Source organism: Pelobates fuscus, chromosome 7 (assembly GCF_036172605.1).
Source record: "Pelobates fuscus isolate aPelFus1 chromosome 7, aPelFus1.pri, whole genome shotgun sequence".
Taxonomy (NCBI): domain Eukaryota; kingdom Metazoa; phylum Chordata; class Amphibia; order Anura; family Pelobatidae; genus Pelobates; species Pelobates fuscus.
The window spans coordinates 200,264,318-200,291,092 of NC_086323.1; positions in this window are offsets into that span (position 1 = coordinate 200,264,318).

The window sequence follows — 26,775 nt, forward strand, 5'->3', positions numbered from 1 at the left end:
CAAACACGGCACTTTCTTTGGGGAGCTTTTTTACTAGGGTGGATGGGATTCGGGAAGGGAAGTGTTTGCCACAAAGTCTTTGGAGATCTCCTGATTCCAAAGTGGGATTGGGGGGGCTGGGTAAATAACATACGGGACAAAATGCTTAATGTGAATTCGAGGAAAGGGCAGGGCCTACCTATGACCTCTTTTGTATAGAGGACATACGCATTGAAAATTGCAATCTGGCTCACGTAGATTGCAATTTTCTTGTACCAGGTCCTAGTTTTTCGGTTCACCAGATAGGGATGTATGCATTGGTCAGCCAAGTCTACTCCCCCCATAAACTTGCTGTAGTCTACAATGCACTTCGGCTTTTCCAGATGCTCAGTGCTACCTCTCACAGACACTGGCACTGTACTTTCGTCATGCATCGTAGACAGCATGTATATATCTTTCCTATCTCTGAAGCGAAGAGCAAGCAACTCATCCTGGCGGAGAGCTGAAGAGGAACCTCTACTGCTTCTGCCACTTGCCAGGGCTTGGGGGAAACCCCTGCGATTCTTCCTCACTGTGCCACAGGCTAGGGTTTCAAAACAATATAAATGTTTTAATAATTCTATACTGGTATAATAATTGTCAACCCATAGCCTATATCCCTTATTCAACAAGGGAAGGATTAGATCCCAAACAATCTTGCCACTTGTACCCACAGAATCAGGGCATCCTGGTGGGTCAAGATGGCTATCCTTCCCCTGGTAAATGTGAAACGCCCTTGTGTAACCAGTACAGGATTCACATAATTTATAAAATTTAACGCCATATCGGGACCGCTTCGAGGGAATATATTGCTTAAATAGCAGTCGACCTTTAAATTTCATAAGGGACTCGTCAATTGAAATATCTTTATCGGGGACATAATTAAAAAAAAAAATCTGTCTGACAGGAGTTGGATAAAGGGCCGAATTTTATATAGCCTGTCAAACAGTGGGTCGTTTCTAGGGGGACACAGTGAGTTATCATTAAAATGAAGGAATCGCAGCAGTTGCAGGTAGCGATCCCTCAACATAACCTCAGGGAAAAGAGGGGTAGCCAGGATGCGTTGCTTGCTCCAGTAGGACCTGATACTGGGCTTTTTAACAATACCCATCATTAGGGTTAAAGCCCAAAACCGCTTCATCTCTGCGACATCCGTGGGTCTCCACATATTCCTGCGACCATAATGGGACCACGGATGTGCAGAGAGATACTGGCTGTCACTGTGATCACCCCCTACAGATCGCGGTAATTGGCCACAGGGGGAGTGCCTGGGAGGTACAGGCATGCCCCCCACCGCGATCTGTAGGGGGCTAATGGCTGCAGTTACATGTGTCAGCCAATAGGCTGACACATAGTAACACTGATCGCACTGACAGACTATGGCAGCCTGTCAGTGCGATCAGACTGCAGCCTGACAGTGCAGATCGCGGTCACTGACCCCAGGGGGGCTGCCTGGGGGGCCAGGCATGTCCCCTGACCGCGATCTGCTGCAGGAGAATGCGGCCGGCTCCATGTGTCAGCCGATTTCAAATCGGCTGACACATGGTAAATACCGATCGCAGTGACAGCCTGTCACTGCGATCAGAAGCTGCAGACCGCGGTCCCCAGGCACAGGGGGGCTGCCTGGGGGGCCAGGCATGCCCCCCGACCGTGATCTGCAGCGGCCATGTGCCGCCGGCCACGTGGGGGGTAAGACCGCACAGGACGTTCTATGCCGTCCTGCGGCGTTTAGAGCCGGCCAATTAAGGACGGCATAGAACGTCCTGCGGTCTTAAGGGGTTAAACAAAGTCTACACTCTCTGCTTCAGCCCATGACAGTGGTTGTGTGTGTGTGAGTGAGTGAGCTTGTGTGTGTGTGTGTGTGTGTGTGTGTCAAACCTAGCCACTTCTGGACTGCAATGTAGAAGGTTGTCTGTAGGCTGTATTGTCTACTGTGTATATTATGTTGTATGTATACTGTATTATTGTTGTTCGCATGCTGGCAGCCGTAAGCTACCAGCATGCAGAACACTTCGTTCGACGAACAGCGACTATCCGGGCTGTTCGTCAAACGAATCCGGGCTCCCCTGATAGACCACACACTTAGAGGTGTGTGGCACTTGTTAACCGATTGCAACAATGTTGGAATCGGTAATTAGAGGCTCTCCTAGGTGGCCATCGTTCGACTACCGACCATGCGGCGGTCGGCCATCTTGGATTCGCCATTCTTTAGCGGTGTTTTGTCGTCGAGCGCCTGGAACTGAAAACGGCTACTCGACGACGCGAACACCGCTGCCCTTCCAGGCCGTTCGGGAGTCCGGTGTTCGGTAGGAACGTTCCCCTAAATACAATCGACAGATTGAGGGGAACTTCCATGTATAACTTTATTTGGTGCGGCGTTCGGTTATTTCAGCTGGGAGCTGAGCGGTATTCTCTCAAAAGATGCGCTCAGATCCCAGCTATCTACCGAACGTTCGGCCCGGTCAAAATACCGAATAAAACGTAAAAACTGTATTTTAATGTAAATTGTCGGTTTTGCTGCACGAGGGGATAATCTACTTAATCGTCCATTTTAGTGGGAGTATCCCTCTCGTGCAGCAGGGTCTGCTGGGAGAATTATACTGCATGCTGGGATAAAACCCCTGGAACCTCTGTAAGAAAACCCCTTGCATGGGGAACTGTATAAATATGCAGCTTGTGAATAAAGCCAGTTAGTTGACTCCCAAACTGTGTTTCGTCCGGTTATTGGGAGGATTGGGGATATTGCCTTGCTTTCTAACTTTGACTGTGGATTACCTGAAGATACCAGCGGAAATCGTGGACTATACTACTGCATTTCGTTACAGTGTGTGTGTGTGAGTGAGCTTGTCTGTAGTGAGCATGTGTGTGTCAGTGAGTTTGTCTGTAGTAAGCGTGTGTATATGAATGAGTTTCTCAGTAGTAAGCATGTGTGAGTGTTTGAGTTTGTACTAAATTTGTGTGTGTACCAGTAAGTTTGTCTGTTTGTGTCAGTGAGCATGTGTGTATATCAGAGAGCTTATGTTTTTATGTCAGTGAGCTTATGTGTATCAATGAGATTGTCTGTCTGCGAGCCAGTGTATCAATGAGCTGTATCAATGAGTCGGTGAGATTCTCTGTCTGTGTCTGCATGTGAGTATGCTTACTGTATATGTGGCAAACCTAGCCACTTCTGGACTATAGTTATTAAAGGTTGTCCGTAGGCTGAATATATACTGTGTATTTTAAACTGTGTATGTACTGTATTATGGCCATTCGCATGCTGGCAGCCGTACGCTGCCAGCATACAAAACCCTTTCGTTTGACGAAACACGGCTATCCAGGCCGTTCGCCATACGAATGCGGGCTCCCCAGGTAGACCACCCACTCACAAGTCGTGTGGCACCAATTAACCGATTGCAACAATGTTGCAATCGGTAATTAAGGGCTCTCCTAGGTGGCCGTCGTTCGGCTACCGACCATGCGGCGGTCGGCCATCTTGGATCCTTTGTCTCTGCAGCGGTGTTTGGTCCTCGAGAGCCTGGAACTGAAAACGGCTACTCAATGATCCGAACACCGCTGGACTTCCAGAGCGTTCGGGAGTTCCGCGTTCGGCACATTCTGTTCCCCATAGATGTTCGGTACTTTTAAACCGAACTCGATGTTTTAATGTATTTTGTGCGGCGTTCGGTTAGTTTAGCTGGGATCGGAGCGGTATTCTCACTAAATGTGCTCGCCGACCCCAGCTATCTACCGAACGGTCATTCGTCTAAAAGCGAGTAAAATTGTATAAAATATAGATTTCTGTATAAATTGTCGGTTTTGCTGCACGAGGGGATAATCCACTTAATCGTCCATTTTAGTGGGAGTATCCCTCTCGTGCAACAATGCCTGTTGGGATAATCAGGCTGCCTGATGGGAGAAATCCCCTGTAACATCTGTACGGAAACCCCTTGCAAGGGGAACTGCATAAATATGGAAGTCTGTGAATAAAGCAAGTTAGTTGACTCCCAGACTGTGTTTCGTCCGGTTATTGGGAGGATTGGGGAACTTGTCTTACTTTTCAGCGCTGACTGTGGATGTACCTGTGTAACCAGCGGATATCGGGGATTTTACTATTGCCCTCCGCTACAGTATAATTAAACTTTTTACCCTGAATAACCAAATATTTTGAATTTGAAAAAGGGACATATTTATATATATATATATATATATATATTATTGGTATCATTTATCTTTTTATTGCCCTGATGAATAGCCTGTATACCGTATATACTCGAGTATAAGCCGAGTTTTTCAGCACATTTTTTGTGCTGAAAAACCCCAACTCGGCTTATACTCGAGTCAATAGTCTGTATTATGGCAATTTGCATTGCCATAATACAGACAGGGGCTGTGGGGGCTGTCAGAGAGTTTACTTACCTCTCCTGCAGCTCCTGTCAGCTTCCTCCTCCTCCGCGCCGTCCGTTCAGCACCTCGGTCAGCTCCCACTGTAAGTCTCGTGAGAGCCGCGGCTCTCGCGAGACTTACAGTGTGAGCTGATAGAGGTGCTGAACGGCTCGGCGCAGAGGAGGAGAGAGCTGACAGGAGCTGCAGGAGAGGTAAGTAAACTCTCTGACAGCCCCATCCTCCCTCCCACTGAACTACCAATGCCACTAGACCACCAGGGAAGGAGCCCACCTCCCTGCTATGTATAAAGCAGGGAGGGGGGACGGAAAAAAATAAAATAATAAATATTACAAATAAAATAATAATTTAAATAATAAAAAAATAATAATTAAATAAAATAAAATAATAAAAATGAATCATAAAAAAATATTAAAATAATAAAAAAAAATAAAAAATTGTCCACTCCCCACCAAGGCTCTGCAACACACACACACACTGCATTCATACACACACTGCACACATACTCATACACACACGCACACACACACACTGCACACACACACACTGCACTCATACACACACTGCACTCATACACACACTGCACTCATACACACACTGCACTCATACACACACTGCACTCATAAACACACGCTGCACTCATACACACACGCTGCACTCATACACACACGCTGCATTCATACACACACTGTAAATAAATATTCAATTAATACATTTTTTAGGATCTAATTTTATTTAGAAATTTACCAGTAGCTGCTGCATTTCCCACCCTAGTCTTATACTCGAGTCAATACGTTTTCCCAGTTTTTTGGGGTAAAATTAGGGGCCTCGGCTTATATTCGGGTTGGCTTATACTCAAGTATATACGGGTATATATATATATATATTGATTGATTGTGTATGGGGCTGGCATAATTTTTTTCCAGGGCTGCTTTGTATCCCCAGTCCAGCCCTGGTGTCTCCCCTTGCTGAGCTAGGCTTCCGCTGGGGAGAGGGGGTAACCAGCTCCTCTCCCTGAACCGCAGACTGACGCTATATTGTCCTGCTGCTGGGGAGGAAGGACGGCACCTTCAGCTCCCTGTAAAACACACTGCCGCTGGGAAGGAAGGACGGCACCTTCAGCTCCCTGTAACTCACTCTGCCGCTGGGGAGGAAGGACGGCACCTTAAGCTCCCTGTAACACACACTGCCGCTGGGGAGGAAGGACGGCACCTTCAGCTCCCTGTAACTCACTCTGCCGCTGGAGAGGAAGGACGACACCTTCAGCTCCCTGTAACACACACTGCCGCTGGGGAGGAAGGACGACACCTTCAGCTCCCTGTAACTCACTCTGCCACTGGGGAGGAAGGACGACACCTTCAACTCCCTGGGACTCACACTGCCGCTGGGGAGGAAGGACGGCACCTTCAGCTCCCTGTAACTCACTCTGCCGCTGGGGAGGAAGGACGACACCTTCAGCTCCCTGTAACTCACTCTGCCGCTGGGGAGGAAGGACGACACCTTCAGCTCCCTGTAACTCACTCTGCCGCTGGGGAGGAAGGACGACACCTTCAGCTCCCTGTAACACACACTGCCGCTGGGGAGGAAGGATGACACCTTCAGCTCCCTGTAACACACTCTGCCGCTGGGGAGGAAGGATGGTACCTTCAGCTCCCTGTAACACACTCTGCCGCTGGAGAGGAAGGACGACACCTTCAGCTCCCTGTAACACACACTGCCGCTGGGGAGGAAGGATGACACCTTCAGCTCCCTGTAACACACACTGCCGCTGGGGAGGAAGGACGACACCTTCAGCTCCCTGTAACACAAACTGCCGCTGGGGAGGAAGGACGACACCTTCAGCTCCCTGTAACACACACTGCCGCTGGGGAGGAAGGACGACACCATCAGCTCCCTGTAACACACACTGCCACTGGGGAGGAAGGACGGCACCTTCAGCTCCCTGTAACACACACTGCCGCTGGGGAGGAAGGACGGCACCTTCAGCTCCCTGTAACACACACTGCCGCTGGGGAGCAAGGACGGCACCTTCAGCTCCCTGTAACACACACTGCCGCTGGGGAGGAAGGACGGCACCTTCGGCTCCCTGTAACACACACTGCCGCTGGGGAGGAAGGACGACACCTTCAGCTCCCTGTAACACACACTGCCGCTGGGGAGGAAGGACGACACCATCAGCTCCCTGAAACACACACTGCCACTGGGGAGGAAGGACGGCACCTTCAGCTCCCTGTAACACACACTGCCGCTGGGGAGGAAGGACGGCACCTTCAGCTCCCTGTGACTCACTCTGCCGCTGGGGAGGAAGGACGGCACCTTCAGCTCCCTGTAACACACTCTGCCGCTGGGGAGGAAGGACGACACCTTCAGCTCCCTGTAAAACACTCTGCCGCTGGGGAGGAAGGATGGTACCTTCAGCTCCCTGTAACTCACTCTGCCGCTGGGGAGGAAGGACGACACCTTCAGCTCCCTGTAACTCACTCTGCCACTGGGGAGGAAGGACAGCACCTTCAGCTCCCTGTAACACACACTGCCGCTGGGGAGGAAGGACGACACCTTCAGCTCCCTGTAACACACTCTGCCGCTGGGAAGGAAGGACGGCACCTTCAGCTCCCTGGGACACACACTGCCACTGGGGAGGAAGGACGGCACCTTCAGCTCCCTGTAACACACACTGCCGCTGGGGAGGAAGGACGGTACCTTCAGCTCCCTGTAACACACACTGCCGCTGGGGAGGAAGGACGACACCTTCAGCTCCCTGTAACACACACTGCCACTGGGGAGGAAGGACGGCACCTTCAGCTCCCTGTAACCCACACTACCGCTGGGGAGGAAGGATGACACCTTCAGCTCCCTGTAACACACTCTGCCGCTGGGGAGGAAGGACGGTACCTTCAGCTCCCTGTAACACACACTGCCGCTGGGGAGGAAGGACGGTACCTTCAGCTCCCTGTAACACACACTGCCGCTGGGGAGGAAGGACGGCACCTTCAGCTCCCTGTAACACACACTGCCGCTGGGGAGGAAGGACGGCACCTTCAGCTCCCTGTAACACACACTGCCACTGGGGAGGAAGGACAGCACCTTCAGCTCCCTGTAACTCACACTGCCGCTGGGGAGGAAGGACAGCACCTTCAGCTCCCTGTAACACACACTGCCGCTGGGGAGGAAGGACGGCACCTTCAGCTCCCTGTAACACACACTGCCGCTGGGGAGGAAGGACGGCACCTTCAGCTCCCTGTAACACACACTGCCACTTGGGAGGAAGGACAGCACCTTCAGCTCCCTGTAACACACACTGCCGCTGGGGAGGAAGGACGGCACCTTCAGCTCCCTGTAACACACACTGCCGCTGGGGAGGAAGGACGACACCTTCAGCTCCCTGTAACACACACTGCCGCTGGGGAGGAAGGACGACACCTTCAGCTCCCTGTAACACACACTGCCGCTGGGGAGGAAGGACGGCACCTTCAGCTCCCTGTAACACACACTGCCCCTGGGGAGGGAGGACGGCACCTTCAGCTCCCTGTAACACACACTGCCGCTGGGGAGGAAGTACGGCACTTTTAGCTCCCTGTAACACACACTGCCGCTGGGGAGGAAGGACGGCACCTTCAGCTCCCTGTAACACATACTGCCGCTGGGGAGGAAGGACGGCACCTTCAGCTCCCTGTAACACACACTGCCGCTGGGGAGGAAGGACGGCACCTTCAGCTCCCTGTAACACACACTGCCGCTGGGGAGGAAGGACGACACCTTCAGCTCCCTGTAACACACACTGCCGCTGGGGATGAAGGACGGCACCTTCAGCTCCCTGTAACACACACTGCCGCTGGGGAGGAAGGATGGCACCTTCAGCTCCCTGTAACACACACTGCCGCTGGGGAGGGAGGACGGCACCTTCAGCTCCCTGTAACACACACTGCCGCTGGGGAGGAAGGACGGCACCTTCAGCTCCCTGTAACACACACTGCCACTGGGGAGGATGGACGGCACCTTCAGCTCCCTGTAACACACACTGCCGCTGGGGAGGAAGGACAACACCTTCAGCTCCCTGTAACACACACTGCCACTGGGGAGGAAGGACGGCACCTTCAGCTCCCTGTAACACACACTGCCACTGGGGAGGAAGGACGGCACCTTCAGCTCCCTGTAACACACACTGCCGCTGGGGAGGAAGGACGGCACCTTCAGCTCCCTGAGATACACACTGCCGCTGGGGAGGAAGGACGGCACCTTCAGCTCCCTGTAACAAACACTGCCGCTGGGGAGGAAGGACGGCACCTTCAGCTCCCTGTGACACACACTGCCGCTGGGGAGGAAGGACGGTACCTTCAGCTCCCTGTAACACACACTGCCGCTGGGGAGGAAGGACGGTACCTTCAGCTCCCTGTAACACACACTGCCGCTGGGGAGGAAGGACGGCACCTTCAGCTCCCTGTAACTCACTCTGCCGCTGGGGAGGAAGGACGGCACCTTCAGCTCCCTGTAACACACACTGCCGCTGGGGAGGATGGACGGCACCTTCAGCTCCCTGTAACACACACTGCCGCTGGGGAGGAAGGACGGCACCTTCAGCTCCCTGTAACTCACTCTGCCGCTGGGGAGGAAGGACGGCACCTTCAGCTCCCTGTAACACACACTGCCGCTGGGGAGGATGGACGGCACCTTCAGCTCCCTGTAACACACACTGCCGCTGGGGAGGAAGGACGGCACCTTCAGCTCCCTGTAACACACACTGCCACTGGGGAGGAAGGACGACACCTTCAGCTCCCTGGGATACACACTGCCGCTGGGGAGGAAGTGTTACAAAGCGCTATTTGTAACTGGCCCTTTAAATGGAAAATTGCCCTGCTTCCCTGGATTGTGGAGAAGCCTATTTGCCAGCCTCCTTCCTCATGACTATGGCCCCTGGAAGATTGTGCCCCTGAAAATGTATTAACTTTTATTGGATGTGTATGGCCCTTTAAGAACCGTCTGGGGACATATTGTGACTTTGATGAACAATACCCCTTTAAGACTATGTCCCCAGACCTGTAAAATAACTTGCCCCTGGCCTTCTCCCACTTGGTTCAGTAAATAGGGCTTACTGAACCAAGTACCACACAGGCGGACCACCCAGAAGTTAAAGTGTGCAGGCAATTTACCTCCCAGGCTGTGAGGTTACTGCAGGTTAATTGCCGAGCGCTGGGTGGCCGCCATTCGGCAGCCGAACACGTGGCGGCGGCCATTTTAGTCATTCGAATGCGGTCAGCGGTGTATGCTAAAGATTCTGTGGAACTAAAATCGGCTACACATTTTGCCGAACACCGCTGACCCTTACCTTCTCCATCATTTCGTTTTTCACCTCCAGAGACTAAGTCCCGTTCGTTTTTTCGCATGAAATTGACCGGCCGCACAGCCCAAATCTATGGAACTGTTTTGGGCAGGAAATTGTGCTTGCGGTCGGTCATAAAGGACTTCCAGCTAACTTTTGATCCACTGGAGGGATTTGGCTGATTTTTGGAAGTGTTTATGTTTGATGTATGCTGAGTCTGAATATGCAACTTTTATTGAAATTGAATGTATGGTTTTAAAGTTACAGTGTGTGTGTAAAAACTGTATTTTTATTGTATGTAATAATTGGTTTAACTGTTTATCTGAGGGGAGGGAATGTGTGGGCTGCACCAGATGTGTGATTGGTGATTTTATGCCTCCCCCTGGGAGTGTCCTGTGTGTACCTTATCCTAATAAAAAGCAGGCTGGGTGTTCCAGTCCTCAGACCTCTTCTGACCCTCAATACGTAGCCTTGTCTCGTTATTGGAGGGAACTGCTATATCACACTGGGGATTGCTATGCGCTGCATATTCCCCTGAGCTCTTAATCACTTAGCTCTTGTAAGAGCTTGTTCCGGATACGCTCTCCTGGAGGAGAGGTCTTCCCCACACGGTCCTGGAGGACAGAACTGCCACTGGGGAGGAAGGACGGCACCTTCAGCTCCCTGTAACACACACTGCCGCTGGGGAGGAAGGACGACACCTTCAGCTCCCTGTAACACACACTGCCGCTGGGGAGGAAGGACGGCACCTTCAGCTCCCTGTAACACACACTGCCGCTGGGGAGGAAGGACGGCACCTTCAGCTCCCTGTAACACACACTGCCGCTGGGGAGGAAGGACGACACCTTCAGCTCCCTGTAACACACACTGCCGCTGGGGAGGAAGTGATACCGGAGAAACTGACGGAAGCGAAGCACAGAGAGATGGACACAGGTTTCTTCAGGAAGGAAGAGATTCTTTATTGGATCACCGATCGGGACTCAGAGGGACTAGCGTCACCAAAATACAACAAGTTCTGAGCCCCGGACAATAGTGCAGGCTCCTTATATAGGCACATAACTCCTCCCATATTAAGCTCCACCCGCACATTCTCTTGACCAATCAATACTAATAAGAATTAACTTCCTGCTTGACCGCATGGCCTGTCCAGCACAATGGAGGAGGGGAATACTACATCCTGTATTCTTGCACATGCTCCGTACACTACTGATCGTATCTTGCCTCGTGCAACCAACTGATCGATACGTCAGCATATGCACGTACACATGCCACGTGGTAATCTCGGCCTACTAAATTTATTTTTACCGAGATTCCACCACATTCCCCCCTTTGATGCCTCTTGATATTTCACAATTACTTGAGGCATCACTTAACCTTGGTTTGCATACACCGCAAGTTACCCTGAACCAGACCAGACTTATCTTATGATGTGAATCTTCAACACTCATCTTCCTGCATTGGTTCTCCCTGATCTAGAGCCTCATATTTATAAATTGCCATTATCTGTGCAGCAGCCTTCCTCTCTGCTATATTTTCTATCAGGCTTTGCACAGACCTAACTACTAAGGGTATAAGACACGGCAGGAGTAGACACAACATTAAAATCAGTAGGACTCCACCTACCACTGCCTTAAGCCCTCCAAACCACTCATACCAGCTACCAAACCAACTACTTGGATTGTACCCTTTCCATACCTGAGTAGGCACATGCGCTAGTTTAACCATATGGCTAGTAAGCTCAGCTATTGCTTGCCCTTCGTCATCTATTTGAAGACAGCAATTGCTCAGGTTAAACTTCCCACATACACCTCCCTCTACTGCCAAAAGGTAATCCAAGGCTAATCTATTTTGGTAGACTGCTGTCCTCATCCTGGTATTATGCTTCGCTAGAAGATTGAGCGCTTGTGATGTCTCGTTAGTAATAATCTCAACCACCGCCTGTAATCTTATAATACGGTTGAGCATATAAATAGGGGTTCTATAACCAAAGGTACCATCTTCTGCCCACGTGGCTGGCCCATAATAATCTATAATACGCTGGGGAGGCCATTCATTATCTTCCCAGGCGCCTATCTCTATGGGTCCCCTTTTCTTCCTATGATTCACATCATACACTTTAACACCTAAAGTCTCACCTGTTTCAATCGGTAACAAGAAGAAGGATGGTTTGAGCATACCTAACACACATGCCCCTTCCCAGTCCTGTGGCAACTCCGAATAGGCTTTCTTACCACAGATCCAGTACAAATTTGCTGGGGCTCTCCAGGTAGATGTGATGGATAAATCAAACCACAAATCCTTTAAATTGGCGTATCTAGCAAACGGGTTAGTTGGTTCTGAGACATTTGAAGCCGACCACCAAGTTGTATTCTTTGTATCATCATCATCATAAGCTTTTTGCCCTAGACAAGTTAATTCTCCTACAGAAGTATTATACATTATTCCTTTCCTTGCTATGCAAACATAACCTATGATGGAGGTCTTTAATCTCCACTCAGATTTACCTCTAACACTCATATGATAATCGGCTTGTGTAGATATTAATTGGTCAACTGCCTCAGAACCGGACATTACCTCCTTTGCTTCCCAAGGCCATTGGTCTCCCATGTTAGTACCTCCACACACATAGCAGTTGGTAACATTAAGACTACCGGCAATACTTTCAGCTAAATCAATGAACAGGTTTTTAGCATTATGGGTGATCTTATTATCTATGCTCATCTCTTCATAAAAGGAATGGTATACTTGATGAGTTTGGGAGGATACCGTATCAGTCTCTATCCCTATAAACAATACTGTCCCAGGATCTAAACCCGTCCCGTATATTTGAAACCCAAATAAATTGCCATACTTGTCTAAGAACTTGTCGGGGTTATTTATAAGTATATGGACTGGGTTGCATTCCATAGACTTACAATATGGGCTGGTAGGCAACTTAGTCACTATCATGTCTTTGTCTACTGTCTGTCCCCAAGTTGCCCACCCCACACAAGACCAATATGGGCAAAAGTTATAGTCTCTATTTGGGCATCTAGGACTCACGTATTTATTTTTACTACTGGGACAAATATATTTATCATTAGACCCATACGTCCTCTCCCATCTAAGATCCCCACATACATTCCACGGCTTTCTACCACTTGATATCGCCTTACACGCATCAAATAGCAGAACACCCGAAGAATGTACGGATTCTAACACCGTCTTATTAATTAGGGTCCCCTGAGGATCTCCATTCCTGAGAGTCAACCAAATTGTACGAGGTTGATACTCCGGACTGAAGCACTTAGGTTCTCCTACTCCTAAATGGCACACACTATAGTCTATATTTAGGTATCTACATCTTGATACATCTCCTTTACACTCGTATTGTGAATGCCAAATTAGGGTTTGGGAAATATGGTTACCTGTTCTTGTAGTCTTAATGCATACCTCACAGCTAGGAGTGTCGGTACCTCTACCTTCCTGAATATAAAAATACACATAAATAAACATTATCATCAACACATCTTTCGCCGTCATCCTCAGTCTTCGTCCGTGCGAAGGCACCTCAGCTTCCAGGATGTAAGGGCTGCAGGGAATGGAGTTCTGCTCATCTTCACAGGAGTCCCTTCGAGACTTTCCCTGGCTTATATACTATACGTCGGTGGGCGGACAGGCTTTATTATGGCCTTCTCACTCACGCACCAAATCCCTAAAATAATAAAATTTTGTAATCCACACAAGTTCCTCGTTACTCCAACTGAGTCGTGCGTTTTAACCGGATCTTGCAGGGATTCTCTGGATCTGCTGTAACTTGCCAAGAATCGACTGCTGCTGGTTTAACCCTGGAGTGATGTATCCACGGAGTCACTTTGGCTACTTTTATCGCTGTAGGGGTAGACAAAAGAACAACATAAGGACCTCTCCACTTGGGCCCTAACGGTACATTATTCCACTCTTTAATCCACACTTGGTCTCCTGGATGGTAACTATGAACAGGGGGATAAATATTCACAGGTAATCTATCTTGTACCCATTTCTGTACCTCCTCCATAGTCTTACCCAACTCTACAACCTGCTGCCGGGTAATTCCTTCTCCCAACTGACTCAAGTCCCCCCTTAAGTTACCAAGTACGGGAGGTGGTCGCCCATACATGATTTCAAAAGGAGAGAGGCCCATCCTTTTGGTAGGGGTACTGCGGATTCGCAATAGAGCTATGGGTAAGAGAACGTTCCACTTAAGTTGGGTTTCCTGACACATTTTAGCCAACTGATTCTTAATAGTTCTATTCATTCTCTCTACCTTACCAGAACTCTGGGGTCTATATGCCGTATGAAGCCTCCACTTTATACCAAGCATATGAGTCAGTTGTTGTAGGCACTGATGAACAAAAGCTGGACCATTGTCCGATCCTATAGAACAGGGTAGTCCATATCGGGGTATTATTTCTTGCAACAGGAATCGCACAACGTCTCCTGCTTTCTCTGTACGAGTAGGACATGCTTCTACCCAGCCTGAATAGGTGCACACAATTACCAGCAGGTAACGATGTCCACCCAATTTAGGCATCACTATAAAGTCAATTTGTAAATCGGACATGGGGAGTCCCCCCATAAACTGGACTCCTGGTGGCTTTACTGGTCCTTGTCTTGCATTATTTTTAGCACACGTTACACATCTTCGTACAATGGCCTGAGTCAAGTTGGACAATCTTGGTATGTAGAAATGTTTTCTGAGGGATTCTTCTGTGCTGTCTCTCCCAGAATGTGTCCCGTTGTGATAATTTTGGACAATTTCTACCGCTAGTGATGCTGGTATGACTATTCTTCCATCTTCTAGCTGATACCACTTGTTCTCCAAATACTTTCCTGGTTCAGTCTTTAACCACTCCTCTTCTTGAGCTGTATAAACTAGAGTCCATTGGGACAGTGGAGTTGGTATAAGAGCAGCTATATGCCCCACATATTCCTGTCTTCCTGATTCAGCAGCACGCTTTGCTGCACTATCTGCCATCCGATTTCCCTTAGTTACATCACCATCTCATCTCAGATGCGCCTCACAATGTATGATACCGACTTCTTTCGGCTCCCACACTGCTTCCAATAGTTGTAGGATTTCAGCTGCGTACTTGATTTCTTTGCCTTCTGAATTCAGTAGTCCTCTTTCTTTATACAAAGCTCCGTGGGCATGAGTGGTTAAAAACGCATATTTAGAGTCCGTGTAGATGTTCACTCTCAAACCTTCAGCCAATTGTAACGCTCGTGTTAGTGCTATCAATTCTGCCTTTTGTGCTGATGTTCCTTTTGCCAGTGGCCGAGCTTCTATCACCTTGTCTATTGTTGTTACTGCATATCCTGCATAGCGGATCCCTTCTTTCACATAACTACTGCCGTCGGTATAATATTGAACATCGGGGTTCTGGATGGGAAAATCATGAAGATCTGGTCTACTTGAAAATACTTCATCCATTACTTCCAAACAATCATGTTGACTTTCAGTAGGTTGTGGCAAAAGGGTAGCTGGATTTAAGGTGTTTACAGTCTCTAAATGCACTCTTGGGTTTTCACACAACATTGCTTGATACTTGGTCATACGGCTGTTACTAAACCAATGATTTCCTTTGTAATCCAACAACGTCTGTACTGCATGTGGGACTCGTACATAAAGTTCTTGACCCAGAGTGAGTTTATCGGCTTCAGCTACTAGCAGGGCGGCTGCAGCTACGGCTCTTAGACAAGGTGGAAGTCCGCTGGCCACTGCAACCAGTTGCTTAGACATATAGGCAACAGGTCTTTGCCATGATCCCAAGTACTGTGTCAATACTCCCACAGCCATTCTTCTTTGCTCATGTACATACAGGTAGAATGGTCGTGTGTGATCAGGTAGACCTAATGCTGGGGCACTCATCAAAGCCTTCTTCACATCTTCAAATGCCGTTTGCTGTTCTTGAGTCCATAAGAAGGGGTCGTGCTCTGTACCTTTGATAGCTGCATACAGAGGTTTTGCCAGTATCGCGTAGCTGGGAATCCATATCCTACAGAAGCCTGCTGTCCCCAAGAATTCTCGCACTTGTCTTCTATTCTTGGGTATCGGTATTTGGCACACAGCTTCTTTTCTCTCTGGCCCCATAATTCTTTGACCTTCAGAGATATGGAATCCCAGATATTTGACAGTTGGCAAACACAACTGAGCCTTCTTTCTAGACACCTTGTATCCTGCCTTCCAGAGAATGTGTAGTAGATCGTGCGTTGCTTGCTGACATATTTCTTTTGTAACTGCTGCTATCAACAAGTCATCTACATACTGTAACAATACACACTCTCCTGGGATGGACTCGAAATCCAGTAGATCTTGACTTAGAGCTGAACCAAATAGGGTAGGTGAATTTTTAAACCCTTGGGGCAGTCTTGTCCAGGTCATTTGACGTTTTGAGCCCGTTACAGCGTTCTCCCATTGGAAAGCGAAAATACATTGACTTTCTGCGGCAATTCGGAGGCAAAAGAAGGCATCTTTGAGGTCTAAGACTGTAAAATAAGTAGCCCCGCCCGGAATTAAAGCAAGCAGGTTATATGGATTGGGTACAACTGGATGTATACTAACAACCGCATCATTGACTGCTCTCAAGTCCTGCACATGTCGATACTCATCTGTACCGGGCTTTTGAACAGGCAGCAATGGGGTGTTCCAGGGGGAAGTACAGAATTTTAGGATACCATACCGTATGAACTTATCCAGATAAGATTGGATGTTCTTCTTAGCCTTCTGCGGGATGTGGTATTGTCTTAGGCTTACTGGATAAACCCCAAGTTTTAGTTCAATTTTAATAGGTGGAATATTGCGGGCCAGTCCTGGTGGGTTGTTCTCTGCCCAAACTCCTGGTATGTTGAATAAGGACTCATCACTCCTAGGGTTTTGGCTAGTCAATGCTGTATAAAGTCGCCACTCTTCTTCCTTTGGTACGGATAATGTCATAATAACTGAAGGTCCATTAAACTTTAAGGATGTTGTTCCATTTGGTAGGAACGTAATCTGCGCTTGTAATTTAGATAGCATATCACGTCCCAGCAATTGGACTGGACATTCAGGCATATAAAGGAATTGATGTTTTACTACGTGGCCTCCCAATGTACAGAGTCGACTTTTAAGAACCGGTTTTTCAGCACTTCTTAAAGTTGCTCCTATAACAGTAATAGTCCTTCCAGATGGAGGAGCAACTAGATTAGTCACCACTGAATGTTCAGCACCAGTGTCGATCATGAACGCACTCCTTTTTCCCCCTATTGATACATCGACCATAGGCTCCGCTCGACCAAGGGGGATGGAGCCCGGTCGGTATCAATAGTCCTCCATGACCGTGTCAGCCAATCCTACAAAGTCCCTGCCTTCTCTATCGCGGGACCTTTGCGCTGCTGGGAAATACCTATCTTCCCTAACACTTCCTCTGTTCCCATTGCTCCCTCTATTACCATTACTCCCTCCGGGGCCTCCTCTACCTCTCGCTCTACCTCTAAAGTTTCCATAACCTGCCCTGGGTTGGTCTCTCTCGTACTGCTCTCTTTGTGGACACTCGTTCCTCCAATGCCCCTCTTCCTTGCAATACGCGCACTGATTCCTACTCAAAGGCTCCCTACTCCATCTACTATCGCCTCTATCTGGGCCCCGTCTATCTACGCCTGCGATTGCTACCGCTAGCATATCTGCCTTTTTACGCATCTTGCGCTCTTCCTCTTTCTTACTTTCTGTTTCCCTATTCATATACACCTTATTTGCTACCTCCATCAGTTGGGTAATGGACATACCTGCAAACCCTTCTAACTTCTGTAGCTTGCGCTTAATATCTCCGTAAGCTTGGCTGACAAAGGCAGAGTTCACCATTCGGGAATTATCTGCGTCTTCCGGATTAAAGGGGGTATACAAGCGGTATGCCTCCAATAATCGGTCATAAAAGACACTGGGCACTTCATCACTTTTCTGAATCACCTCAACTGTCTTCGACATATTAATGGCTTTCTTTCCTCCAGCTTTCATGCCAGCAATTATAGCGTCTCTATAGGCTCTGAGTTGAACCATATCAGCACCATTTACATTCCAATCGGGATCGGTGTTGGGATAATGTGTTGCGGCCCATGCTGAGGGATTGGCTTGATTCAAAGTACGGGCTTTATCCTCTAGCGCTTTAATGGCCGCTTGATTAATTCTTGTCCTTTCCTCATTGTTAAACAAAGTCATTAATAACTGCTGGCAATCAGCCCATGTCGGGTTATGTGTCTGTACTATTGAGGTGAACAGATCGGTCATAGCTTGTGGTTTCTCAGTATACGAGGAATTGTGGGTCTTCCAATTTAAGAGATCGGTTGTCGTGAACGGGACATATACGAAGACTGGGTCAGCATGTGCCATTTGGCCTGCGGCATCGATATAGGCTGACCCGGGATTCAGACGAAGAGGCATCTGATAATGTTTTAATTGTTGGGTACCGGTCAGTTGTCGGGTTTGTATGGGGCTACGTGGAGGGGCGTCAGTTATGGGTTCCAGTCGGGGAGAAATAGGGCATGAGGATGTAGGAGCTTGGTTTTGGGAAAAGGTAGTAAATAAAACACTTCGAGCCGAGCTAGAAGAAGCTTGACCGGAAGTCTGAAGTGGCGCCAAATCAGGATATTCGGATCTAATGGGGATTGGCTCTGGTTCCGGAAGGGGAGATTTAGTACGAGAGGGGGTGGATTCTGTACTGGAGGAGGAAGCGGAAGTGGATGAGGGCAATGAGGGAAGGGGTGCAGGACTTCCTGCATTTGTGTCACTTCCTCTTAACGGAAAGTAAGGGGGCGGCAAAGGGATCTCGGACTCAGGGGGCATGTCCAAAATGGGCCTAACACCAGTCCTAGTGGACAAACAAGTCCTAGCTACCATGAGGCGACATTGCTCCTCGTGGCATGTCTGAATCCATTTTGGCGAGCCATTTACGGCCTGTCTCCAACAATCAATATAAGGAAACTGGCCGTAAAGTTCAGGCCTACCCGATACAGCCACGTGTAAGCGCTGTACCAGAGTTGGATCCAAACTGCCACGTGGCGGCCATGCCGCAACCAAAGTAGGCCACTCCCTAGTACACAAAGTGACCAAACGTACAGGAGACATTTTAACCCCAAAATCACAAGTTTTGAATCCCTTTTTAAAATTCTTCACCATACAACCTAAGGGATCCGGAATCGTTGACTGCGACGCGCCCATACTTATCAATGGAACGTCGTTGACAACGAATACTATGCACGCGTACTATTCAACAGTCACACCCGTTTCCTCTGGCAACAGCACCACGTGGTACAGTTACCAAGTGAAACGTATACAATAACACAATAAACACTCAGGGAATTCCCGTACACACACAGCTGTTACACCAGTCACTAGATAATCAATATTATGCCCTTTGGCGAAACTATACAGTCACCCACGCTATAATTCTCTATATACGAATTACCCGTCTATAACACACCCCAGTAACATCGTCTTTTACAAATAGCGGTTACAGTACGGTTAGCATAGGTCAAAGCACAAGTTAAGGTCACAATACAATTATTAGTGGTTATGGTGTTAAACATGTAATGGACGACAATTATTAGTACTTATATACAGTGTCAGTAAATATACAGGGTTATGGTACCGTGCACTATAATACAGCAACACACTATTAACACTCTCGCTAGACGGCTGAGCTCGCGCTATCTAACAAGATATACACTTTACTAAACAATCTTTAGCACATTTACAATTCCCAACTAAACTATTGGCCAGTACCTTGAATGGACTACCTAAAACTATGTACACCCGTTTTGGTTAGCCACACTGCCCAAGCACCACATATAGCGAGCTAGAGGACCGAATTTACACAGGCGCCTCTTAGTCGATTACTATCAAAAATCTAGTGGGTTCCAAATTTACACGCCTTCCCACTTAGCCAAGATAGGTTGAGAGCTAGCGAACCGAATTTACACAGGCGCCGCTTAGTCTCCCGGTCCCTCCGACCTAGCGAACGTAATATACACCCTAGAACGCTAGTCTAGACAAGACACCGGTGTCCGGCTAGGGCTATTTACACAGGACCCCGCCTGACTAACCAAATCAAACGGTCTGACTAAAGAGCGTTCGATTGAGCGGTGCGCCTTCGCTCCTTCCCTCCGACAGAGGGGGCAGATTCCATACACAAATAACCCCTTATGGGCCTACCGCACAATCGGTATACCCCTAGTGGGTCTGCCGTCTAAAACAGCAGTTGTCTTACCTCCTCGTTCCTGAACCTGAGTTCACACTCATCGACGGAGACACCCCAGCACTTCTTACGTAGAGGCCGATGATCTCCTGGACAACAGACCAGTGGCGCCGAGACGAAGGGAGGTCCACGCAGAAGTTCAGGGGTGCAGCCGTAGAGAACGTGGGCAAAGATAGACTGTCTCACGCCTCTGCCTCTCAGCTACCGTTGAACGATGAGCTTCCCGGCCAATGCACCAAATGATACCGGAGAAACTGACGGAAGCGAAGCACAGAGAGATGGACACAGGTTTCTTCAGGAAGGAAGAGATTCTTTATTGGATCACCGATCGGGACTCAGAGGGACTAGCGTCACCAAAATACAACAAGTTCTGAGCCCCGGACAATAGTGCAGGCTCCTTATATAGGCACATAACTCCTCCCATATTAAGCTCCACCCGCACATTCTCTTGACCAATCAATACTAATAAGAATTAACTTCCTGCTTGACCTGTCCAGCACAATGGAGGAGGGGAATACTACATCCTGTATTCTTGCACATGCTCCGTACACTACTGATCGTATCTTGCCTCGTGCAACCAACTGATCGATACGTCAGCATATGCACGTACACATGCCACGTGGTAATCTCGGCCTACTAAATTTATTTTTACCGAGATTCCACCACAGAAGGACGGTACCTTCAGCTCCCTGAGATACACACTGCCGCTGGGGAGGAAGGACAACATCCTCAGCTCCCTGTAACACACACTGCCGCTGGGGAGGAAGGACGGCACCTTCAGCTCCCTGTAACACACACTGCCACTGGGGAGGAAGGACGACACCTTCAGCTCCCTAGGATACACACTGCCGCTGGGGAGGAAGGACGACACCTTCAGCTCCCTGTAACACACACTGCCGCTGGGGAGGAAGGACGGCACCTTCAGCTCCCTGTAACACACACTGCCGCTGGGGAGGAAGGACGGCACCTTCAGCTCCCTGTAACACACACTGCCACTGGGGAGGAAGGACGACACCTTCAGCTCCCTGGGATACACACTGCCGCTGGGGAGGAAGGACGGTACCTTCAGCTCTCTGTAACACACACTGCACCTGGGGAGGAAGGACGGCACCTTCAGCTCCCTGTAACCCACACTGCCGCTGGGGAGGAAGGATGGCACCTTCAGCTCCCTGTAACACACACTGCCGCTGTGGAGGAAGGACGACACCTTCAGCTCCCTGTAACTCACACTGCCGCTGGGGAGGAAGGACGGCACCTTCAGCTCCCTGTAACACACACTGCCACTGGGGAGGAAGGACGGCACATTCAGCTCCCTGTAACACACACTGCCGCTGGGGAGGAAGGACGACACCTTCAGCTCCCTGTAACACACACTGCCGCTGGGGAGGAAGGACGGCACCTTCAGCTCCCTGAGATACACACTGCCGCTGGGGAGGAAGGACGGCAACTTCAGCTCCCTGTAACAAACACTGCCGCTGGGGAGGAAGGACGGCACCTTCAGCTCCCTGTGACACACACTGCCGCTGGGGAGGAAGGACGGTACCTTCAGCTCCCTGTAACACACACTGCCGCTGGGGAGGAAGGACGGTACCTTCAGCTCCCTGTAACACACACTGCCGCTGGGGAGGAAGGATGGCACCTTCAGCTCCCTGTAACACACACTGCCACTGGGGAGGAAGGACGACACCTTCAGCTCCCTGTAACTCACTCTGCCGCTGGGGAGGAAGGACGGCACCTTCAGCTCCCTGTAACACACACTGCCGCTGGGGAGGATGGACGGCACCTTCAGCTCCCTGTAACACACACTGCCACTGGGGAGGAAGGACGACACCTTCAGCTCCCTGGGATACACACTGCCGCTGGGGAGGAAGGACGGTACCTTCAGCTCCCTGTAACACACACTGCCGCTGGGGAGGAAGGACGGCACCTTCAGCTCCCTGTAACACACACTGCCACTGGGGAGCAAGGACGGCACCTTCAGCTCCCTGTAACACACACTGCCGCTGGGGAGGAAGGACGACACCTTCAGCTCCCTGTAACACACACTGCCACTGGGGAGGAAGGACGGCACCTTCAGCTCCCTGTAACACACACTGCCACTGGGGAGGAAGGACGACACCTTCAGCTCCCTGGGATACACACTGCCGCTGGGGAGGAAGGACGGTACCTTCAGCTCCCTGTAACACACACTGCCGCTGGGGAGGAAGGACGGCACCTTCAGCTCCCTGTAACACACACTGCCGCTGGGGAGGAAGGACGGCACCTTCAGCTCCCTGTAACACACACTGCCACTGGGGAGGAAGGACGACACCTTCAGCTCCCTGGGATACACACTGCCGCTGGGGAGGAAGGACGGTACCTTCAGCTCCCTGTAACACACACTGCCGCTGGGGAGGAAGGACGGCACCTTCAGCTCCCTGTAACACACACTGCCGCTGGGGAGGAAGGATGGCACCTTCAGCTCCCTGTAACACACACTGCCGCTGGGGAGGAAGGACGACACCTTCAGCTCCCTGTAACTCACACTGCCGCTGGGGAGGAAGGACGGCACCTTCAGCTCCCTGTAACACACACTGCCACTGGGGAGGAAGGACGGCACCTTCAGCTCCCTGTAACACACACTGCCGCTGGGGAGGAAGGACGGCACCTTCAGCTCCCTGTAACACACACTGCCGCTGGGGAGAAAGGACGACACCTTCAGCTCCCTGTAACACACACTGCCGCTGGGGAGGAAGGACGGCACCTTCAGCTCCCTGTAACACACACTGCCACTGGGGAGGAAGGACGACACCTTCAGCTCCCTAGGATACACACTGCCGCTGGGGAGGAAGGACGACACCTTCAGCTCCCTGTAACACACACTGCCGCTGGGGAGGAAGGACGGCACCTTCAGCTCCCTGTAACACACACTGCCGCTGGGGAGGAAGGACGGCACCTTCAGCTCCCTGTAACACACACTGCCACTGGGGAGGAAGGACGACACCTTCAGCTCCCTGGGATACACACTGCCGCTGGGGAGGAAGGACGGCACCTTCAGCTCCCTGTGACACACACTGCCGCTGGGGAGGAAGGACGGTACCTTCAGCTCCCTGTAACACACACTGCCGCTGGGGAGGAAGGACGGTACCTTCAGCTCCCTGTAACACACACTGCCGCTGGGGAGGAAGGATGGCACCTTCAGCTCCCTGTAACACACACTGCCACTGGGGAGGAAGGACGACACCTTCAGCTCCCTGTAACTCACTCTGCCGCTGGGGAGGAAGGACGGCACCTTCAGCTCCCTGTAACACACACTGCCGCTGGGGAGGATGGACGGCACCTTCAGCTCCCTGTAACACACACTGCCGCTGGGGAGGAAGGACGGCACCTTCAGCTCCCTGTAACACACACTGCCACTGGGGAGGAAGGACGACACCTTCAGCTCCCTGGGATACACACTGCCGCTGGGGAGGAAGGACGGTACCTTCAGCTCCCTGTAACACACACTGCCGCTGGGGAGGAAGGACGGCACCTTCAGCTCCCTGTAACACACACTGCCACTGGGGAGCAAGGACGGCACCTTCAGCTCCCTGTAACACACACTGCCGCTGGGGAGGAAGGACGACACCTTCAGCTCCCTGTAACACACACTGCCACTGGGGAGGAAGGACGGCACCTTCAGCTCCCTGTAACACACACTGCCACTGGGGAGGAAGGACGACACCTTCAGCTCCCTGGGATACACACTGCCGCTGGGGAGGAAGGACGGTACCTTCAGCTCCCTGTAACACACACTGCCGCTGGGGAGGAAGGACGGCACCTTCAGCTCCCTGTAACACACACTGCCGCTGGGGAGGAAGGACGGCACCTTCAGCTCCCTGTAACACACACTGCCACTGGGGAGGAAGGACGACACCTTCAGCTCCCTGGGATACACACTGCCGCTGGGGAGGAAGGACGGTACCTTCAGCTCCTTGTAACACACACTGCCGCTGGGGAGGAAGGACGGCACCTTCAGCTCCCTGTAACACACACTGCCGCTGGGGAGGAAGGATGGCACCTTCAGCTCCCTGTAACACACACTGCCGCTGGGGAGGAAGGACGACACCTTCAGCTCCCTGTAACTCACACTGCCGCTGGGGAGGAAGGACGGCACCTTCAGCTCCCTGTAACACACACTGCCACTGGGGAGGAAGGACGGCACCTTCAGCTCCCTGTAACACACACTGCCGCTGGGGAGGAAGGACGGCACCTTCAGCTCCCTGTAACACACACTGCCGCTGGGGAGAAAGGACGACACCTTCAGCTCCCTGTAACACACACTGCCGCTGGGGAGGAAGGACGGCACCTTCAGCTCCCTGTAACACACACTGCCACTGGGGAGGAAGGACGACACCTTCAGCTCCCTAGGATACACACTGCCGCTGGGGAGGAAGGACGACACCTTCAGCTCCCTGTAACACACACTGCCGCTGGGGAGGAAGGACGGCACCTTCAGCTCCCTGTAACACACACTGCCGCTGGGGAGGAAGGACGGCACCTTCAGCTCCCTGTAACACACACTGCCACTGGGGAGGAAGGACGACACCTTCAGCTCCCTGGGATACACACTGCCGCTGGGGAGGAAGGACGGTACCTTCAGCTCCCTGTAACACACAGTGCCGCTGGGGAGGAATGACGGCACCTTCAGCTCCCTGTAACACACACTGCCGCTGGGGAGGAAGGATGGCACCTTCAGCTCCCTGTAACACACACTGCCGCTGGGGAGGAAGGACGACACCTTCAGCTCCCTGTAACTCACACTGCCGCTGGGGAGGAAGGACGGCACCTTCCACTCCCTGTAACACACACTGCCACTGGGGAGGAAGGACGGCACCTTCAGCTCCCTGTAACACACACTGCCGCTGGGGAGGAAGGACGACACCTTCAGCTCCCTGTAACACACACTGCCGCTGGGGAGGAAGGACGGCACCTTCAGCTCCCTGTAACACACACTGCCGCTGGGGAGGAAGGACGACACCTTCAGCTCCCTGTAACACACACTGCCGCTGGGGAGGAAGGACGGTGCCTTCAGCTCCCTGAGATACACACTGCCGCTGGGGAGGAAGGACGGCACCTTCAGCTCCCTGTAACACACACTGCCACTGGGGAGGAAGGACGGTACATTCAGCTCCCTGTAACACACACTGCCGCTGGGGAGGAAGGACGGCACCTTCAGCTCCCTGTAACACACACTGCCGCTGGGGAGGAAGGACGACACCTTCAGCTCCCTGTAACACACACTGCCGCTGGGGAGGAAGGACGGTGCCTTCAGCTCCCTGAGATACACACTGCCGCTGGGGAGGAAGGACGGCACCTTCAGCTCCCTGTAACACACACTGCCACTGGGGAGGAAGGACGGTACATTCAGCTCCCTGTAACACACACTGCCGCTGGGGAGGAAGGACGGCACCTTCAGCTCCCTGTAACACACACTGCCGCTGCGGAGGAAGGACGGCACCTTCAGCTCCCTTTAACATACACTGCCGCTGGGGAGGAAGGACGACACCATCAGCTCCCTGTAACACACACTGCCGCTGGGGAGGAAGGACGGCACCTTCAGCTCCCTGTAACACACACTGCCGCTGGGGAGGAAGGACGGCACCTTCAGCTCCCTGTAACACACACTGCCACTGGGGAGGAAGGACGACACCTTCAGCTCCCTGTAACACACACTGCCACTGGAGAGGAAGGACGACACCTTCAGCTCCCTGTAACACACACTGACACTGGGGAGGAAGGACGGCACCTTCAGCTCCCTGTAACACACACTGCCGCTGGGAGGAAGGACGGCACCTTCAGCTCCCTGTAACACACACTGCCGCTGGGGAGGAAGGACGGCACCTTCAGCTCCCTGTAACACACACTGAAACTGGGGAGGAAGGACGGCACCTTCAGCACCCTGTAACACACACTGTCGCTGGGGAGGAAGGACGGCACCTTCAGCTCCCTGTAACACACACTGCCGCTGGGGAGGAAGGACGGCACCTTCAGCTCCCTGTAACAAACACTGCCGCTGGGGAGGAAGGACGGCACCTTCAACTCCCTGTAACACACACTGCTGCCGGGGAGGAAGGACGGCACCTTCAGCTCCCTGTGACACACACCCTCGCTGGGGAGGAAGGACGGTACCTTCAGCTCCCTGTAACACACACTGCCGCTGGGGAGGAAGGACGGTACCTTCAGCTCCCTGTAACACACACTGCCACTGGGGAGGAAGGATGGCACCTTCAGCTCCCTGTAACACACACTGCCGCTGGGGAGGAAGGACGACACCTTCAGCTCCCTGTAACTCACTCTGCCGCTGGGGAGGAAGGACGGCACCTTCAGCTCCCTGTAACACACACTGCCGCTGGGGAGGATGGACGGCACCTTCAGCTCCCTGTAACACACACTGCCGCTGGGGAGGAAGGACGGCACCTTCAGCTCCCTGTAACACACACTGCCACTGGGGAGGAAGGACGACACCTTCAGCTCCCTTGGATACACACTGCCGCTGGGGAGGAAGGACGGTACCTTCAGCTCCCTGTAACACACACTGCCGCTGGGGAGGAAGGACGGCACCTTCAGCTCCCTGTAAAACACACTGCCGCTGGGGAGGAAGGATGGCACCTTCAGCTCCCTGTAACACACACTGCCGCTGGGGAGGAAGGACGACACCTTCAGCTCCCTGTAACTCACTCTGCCGCTGGGGAGGAAGGACGGCACCTTCAGCTCCCTGTAACACACACTGCCGCTGGGGAGGAAGGACGACACCTTCAGCTCCCTGTAACACACACTGCCACTGGGGAG